Here is a 6,292-nt window from a genome sequence, read left to right as displayed (position 1 = left end):
ATTATTCCTAAGCTAAGGCTCAGGAAAGTCCTACGGGTGGACAGCAGAGTGGACAGCACGGATGTCACCAACTGAACATGAACATTTCTAAAGGACTGGGGGGAGAATTTATGAAAGCCTTCAGGAAGGAGGCAGGGGGAAACTGTGGTAGAAACACTCACCACCCTCCCAGTGATGCTGGAGCAGCCCAGGGGGACCTCAGGGCTCCAGTTTTCCCCCATGCTGAAAACTTTTATATATTCCCCATGGTGGTTAGGAGGCAGACTCTTAGTCTGTAGGTCCCTGTGGGCCTCCCTTATGATCTTCATCAAGGTTTTGCAGCAGAAGTTTCAACCAGGACTTTGCAATTTCCCTCCCTACCATCTGACACATCTCCTACCTTGCAGTGACTTGTCCCTTCAGATCTTCCTCTGGTTAAATACACAGGGATCACCCCTAGACCTTGAGAGTGCATGTGGGCAAGCCCTGGACAGATGCCAGCAGTGCCGCTTGTCCCTATCCCTAGAGCCAGTGGCGCTCGCTTGCAGGAAGGAGAGCTGCTAACACGAACCTCATGCTGTGTTCCCATGGCAACCCAAGTGTCACGTTCATCATCGTCTCATGTCTGGCAAAAAAAGATCCAGGTCCGATGAAGAGAAATCCAGGAGCACCAATGGGCTTTGCTGGGGCCTGGAGGTTTTTAACAGCATTGCTTGCACTGTTCAGCCTGGGGCTGCTGGGGAAGGCAGCACCCAGCTCAGTGATGGCACAGAGGTTTGAGCAGGAGGCTGTCTGGGATTAAAATGCATCCAGTCAGATACATACAGTTCATGTCTCATCTGCTTTGTCTCACTTTGAAGCTGGCGACACATGATCAAATTACCGCGGCTATAGAAGTTACTAAATGTTAGCAGAAGAGGTTTCAGCATCACCTCCCCTATCTCACATGTGACATGACCTGGGGATAACAGTTGCTATCACTTAGCTTTGCTCAGTGGCACACAATGACTTATTAAACCACATTAATTTAATAATATGGTTGAACTCAGAGTTGCCCTGCTCGAGGCAGGAGGGAACTTTGTGTGCGTCAATTCCCTCCCAGACTCAGGGAGCTGCCACAGCCTCATTGTCCCATGCTGTTCTCTGCTGACATCTGTGTCCCAGAAACCAGACCCAGCTGGGCTCCGACACTTCCACTGGCAGGAATCCATGTGAGTTTCTCCACTGTGATGACACAGCAGCAATTAGAGCATTTCCATGCAGATTTGTGCATAGGGGAGCTCACCTTCCAGTTCTGAGACAAACGTGCTACAAAAGGCAGTCTGGAGATGCATCACTGGCCACTTTTGGAGCTCTCTGATGTGTTGTTGCTGGAGGCATTAAAAGATCTAAGGCTGGAGGATTCATTTCAATCTCTTTAAAATCAGTTCCCCTGATGTGTTGTTTTTACTATGAAAAAAAAATAATAATAAAAGAGGAACTTTTAGCCTAAGAAACAGAAAGGGGAGATTTTTAAAATGATACTTAGGAGAAAATCATCTCTCTGGAAAGGAAGATCATGCCTGTGCTTGAGAAGAAAAGGGGTAGGGAAGCGTGAGGGGAATGGCAGCATTATGCAGAGAGTCCCTTGATAAGGCAGAGATAAGCAATTTTTGCACATCACAGTGTGTCTACATCCCCACACTGAAGCATGATTCCAACATGGCGCAAAACTTAGGTGAGCTGGTATCACAATGTTGACTTATAAGTCAATACCCATCAAAGAGAAGTATTTATTGACAGAAAAAAAAAAGCCACTTGGAGGTGGAAGATGTGTAAAGGGCTCCCAAATGCAAAATGTTAGTGAAGTTGCTATTAATCCTCAATTTTAATTCTCCAATTTATTTGATATGATTTGGTTTTCCCTCTCTGAGCAGTTTAGCTGGCCCAGCAGTGCAGTGTTCAAGTCAGATTTATACCTGTAACTGGGGCAAGCACTTCAGCTAAGAGGTTGCTCTTATCTAGAGCAATCTCTCCCTCCTTAAAGACCGGACAGAAATCTCATGCAGGCAGTCTTTCATGAGAGAGATAAAGAGAAACTGCTTATATGCACTTACACATGCTTTTATGGAAGAAGAAACCAGGGTTTAAGGATGACAAAGGTCAAGGTAGGTGGTTCCAGGGATGTAATGAAACTCCTGGCCTCCACATGACAGCCTACAGGAAAGTGCTCAATATTGTCCGACAGACTAAGCCCTGGATTTTCATCCAGGGGATGAGTTCTCTCATAAGTCTCCAGCTGATTTTTAGCATCACCTGGCTCAAGTCTCTCAGCCATTTTACACCTTTTCTCACCTTTTGGGAAACCCTCTGCACCCAAGAGATGATCACTCCAGTTGTTTCCATTGCCCACACCACAGCTCTGAGCAGAGGAGAGACAAACAAGTTTCAAAGTTTACTGTTTCCTTTCTGGACTAACCCAAGCTAGCAATCAGCTGTGGCATACAGATGGAAACACCTGAGGGGCCATTGGGGTTCAGCTGGGTGTCCTGTTATTCCACTAATAGGCTGGAAAACAAACGAAGAAAAAAAAACCACGACCCTCAACGTTAAGTGATGCAGAGGAGTCCATTAGCCTGCAAGGGCCTGAGATGACAAATAAAATAGTTCTGGCCAGCCTGAACTAAACACAGCAGTGTGCTCGTTCCTGCCTTGCTGAGGGGCATTTCTGCAGAGCAGATGAGCTGTTCTGGCAAGGAGAGTACCTGTGCCCCATCTTTTCCCCTCTGGAGCAGCCAAGTGGGGGTGAGAGCAGCTAATGAGGGAGGTCTGCTCGCTCCCTTGACTGGCATCCTGTACAGAGGCTGCTGGGGAGCTGTACCATGCCAGCCAGGTTTTTGCAAGCATGTGAAAATTAACAAATCTCACTCTGAGCTGGAAAGGGCATATAATTGTGAGAATTAAAAAAAAAAAAAAAAAAAAAAAAGAGAGAGAAAGAAAAAGAAAGAACAGGGAGAGCCAAAAGGAAACACTTCAAAGGCCCATAGCCTGCAGCCCTCATTAATGACAACAACAAAAAAGAAGACGGCAACCTTACATTTTAATCAAAAGCAATTATTTTTTCAAAAAGGTATTACGACTCTGCAGTGCAGAAGCAGACCTGGCTGCAGCCCCCTACCCACCAAGGTGTCAGGTGGAAGACAGAAGTGGGGTTTCCTTGGTCCTCTGCTTTCTGCACTGCCCAAGAACAGCAGCAGAAGGAAAACATGAGTGAACGGGTGTTTTGGGAGAAATGCCTCTGGGGAAGAAGATTGAAAGCTACAGGAAACCAAAGGCATTAGAAACATGACTGAAATCTAAATCCCAGCTTCCTCTGGCTGGTATCTGTACGAACGCTGCATGTAGGATGTTAACTAGAAACACAAAGCCAGCTGAATCAGTGGGAGGAGGCAGCAGGTAAGCAGTCACAGGGCACTGGGGCAGACACTAGAGGGGCATCTACCTGGATAGATTCAAGTGGAGGAGTCCAGATTGCAGGTACATAGAGTGACTCGGATATATACATATAAATGTGCAGGTGTGTGGGACAGCAAGGCAGGAGAGGCTAAATGTGACCTCCGCAAAAGCCTAAGGAAGATGCTTGTCTCTAATCTGTCCCTTCTGTTTGGTAAAGAAATCCTTGTCCCCACCACTGAGGCCAGACAAATACTCACTTGCAGCCAAAGGAACGAGGGGTCGTCACAAGAAAACTGTGTGGAGACCAAAGCAAGGCTTTTCCTGTGATATGTGATATGTGTTTGTCTGTTTGTTCCCCAGGGCATCTTTGTGAAGGAAGGGGTGAAAAAAGGGAAAAAGGAGAAGAGTTTGAGCAGCACAAAACCTGAGTGAGGAAGATCAGAACGGCGCTCGGTGTGTCAGAGCCCTCAGAATGAAGAACCTGTCCCCAGGAAATGCCATGTAATTGTTTCAATTAGTATAAGAGAAGAGACAGTGAAAAAAGGAAAAGAGTTTACAAAGGCAAAGCTTCAATTAAAATAAAAAACAACAGAGAAAGATAGGAGAATTATTTATGAAACGCTGACTTATTTACATAAAAGAAAGAAAAAATATGTGTGTTTAGTTGCAGTCAGAAGCTGAATTTTTGCATGGGCTTTTCAAGGCAGTGCCACATGCAGCCATAGCTTGTGACTCTGCAAAATTTCCATAATGACACACAAAAAAATGAAAACCAGAAGCAGTTGCATCTGGATTCAATCTCTCAAAATATTAAGGCCTGTGTTTAGGGAGCAAGACAATGAGGAGCTGTCATATTTGGGTGGAAGAGTCATAACCTGGAGGAAAAAAATAGTTGAGGCAGCTCTTCCCAAAAAAAAAAAAAGAAAGAAAGAAAGAAAAAAAAGGTACATTCCTGTGGGTGGTAAGATGCAGAAAACAGCTTGCAAAAGGAGAAATCCAATTTCTAATACACATTAGAAACTGTTAGGCTATTTTACTTAAAAATATCCAAGACAGTATGCCACTCAAAAACCCTAAGGCGGAACAACGGGGAAGATTTCACATGTATTGTCTACCCAGACTGTTCAGGATTTTCAGAGGCATGTAGTGATTTTTGATAACACCCGCAGCATTACTACAGCGTGGGCACTTTCCATAAACAAAACTCTTAAATTGTTGCAATTGTAGGTAGTTAGGAAAAATCAGCTCTGTGGAAATATCCCTTCTTGCTCCAAAATTTTAGGTCTCAAAGAGAAGAAAGGATCGGTCTAAAGCTGCATGAAGTCAGAGGAAAGTGAACACCATATTCCCCCAAATTAATACTGATGGAAGCAGAACTTCTAGCTTCAATAGAATATTCTCTTGCATCCCCAAATCCCATTTTTGCTAACTGCTTCAGAGTCATTGATCCATGCCAGCATTGGGCTTGATAATCCTAATAGTACTTTGTGTGCCCAGGCACACACAGTAGTGTATTCTCAGTTGTGAGCTGTTGAAAGTATCTAGGAGTTTGGCAAAATGTGTTGGCAGAAGAGCCGCATGGGATTTGCTCTGTGAGGTCAATCTTGTTTCATTTAACTCATAATCTTTCAATACTGACAACACTTGATGAAAGAATACTGTGCCTGAAAACCCTGCTTTCTAGTTTTAACAACCAGTCTCTTGTTGCAAACTTGGCTTCTCCAGCATCCTCGGACTACCAGGGCTACAACACCACTACACCAAGGCTTGATGCTTCTGACAAGGTGCCACGGTGGCTGTGCAGTTCTCCAAAGGGCACTGATCACTTTCTGGATCCTTGTAAGCATTTAACCAAGGTGTGACTCTGACCCATTTAAGGTTTGCTCACAGGTGGCTACACTGGGAAGAATTCAGTGACCTTCAGGTTACTGATAGATCCAAAGCCTTTTATTTTATTTATTTATTTATTTTTTTCCTGGAGAGTGGGCAGGGGACAATTCAATATTTATGCCCTGCAATTTCTCTCCCACCCAAGAGAAAATACTTTTGGTCAGCACCTCTGCCAATTACTGGGGCACGAGCGGTGTCACTTCCAGCAGGGCCAGACAGCAGCGAGTGTCCCAGCGTGCCACTGTCTCACTCTCCGTCTCGGTCCCTCTGTGATGCTCAGCCTGCCGAGTGCTTCCCATCAGTGGTGTGGAGTTGCCAAGCAACATTTGTCGTGTCCCTCGGTGGGCCACTGCTTACCACGCTGTGGCAGCTCCGACTTTGAAGACAAGGGTTGTTGTGAAGAGCAAAATAATTTCCCCACTCTCTTTATCTCTCCTCCCTTCCTACTTGATGAGGTGAAAAATGAATCATTCTGAATATGACAGATCAAATCCTGCCTTCGGTTGCTCTGGGGTAAATCTTGTTCAAAACTGTCTTTGGGGAATAAATTCACTGCTAGATGCCAAGGACTGGAGCTGCACATCCAACACACACGTCCAGAATACAGCGAACGTTCCTGCATATGCACATTAGAGAAAGCAGCTAGAACTGGTCAAATCATAGACAAAATTATTGGCAAATAATTTATTCAGCTATAGTCACGAAATAATTACTCTTATCCATTATTCTTAAACATGACTCAACCAGTTCCTGGAAATAACACAGCTAAAGCCTCTTTCTCCAAGCTTCGAACCCTAAGATTTAAATTCTTATTTAATTCCACAGCTCTTTTCCCCTTGTTATTATGTTCAACAGTGTGCTGCTGCTGTTCGTGTGCCAATGATACAAGGTTATAAGGCTTAGACAGTTCAAAATGTTCTCTCCGCATCAGTAAAGCTAAAAAGTACAAAGCAGCTCTTACAACTGGGAGCGGGCAGGCCATCTGGCA

The sequence above is a fragment of the Aythya ferina genome (assembly GCF_964211825.1).
Source record: "Aythya ferina genome assembly, chromosome: 11".
Taxonomy (NCBI): domain Eukaryota; kingdom Metazoa; phylum Chordata; class Aves; order Anseriformes; family Anatidae; genus Aythya; species Aythya ferina.
This window is presented reverse-complemented; position numbering follows the sequence as displayed.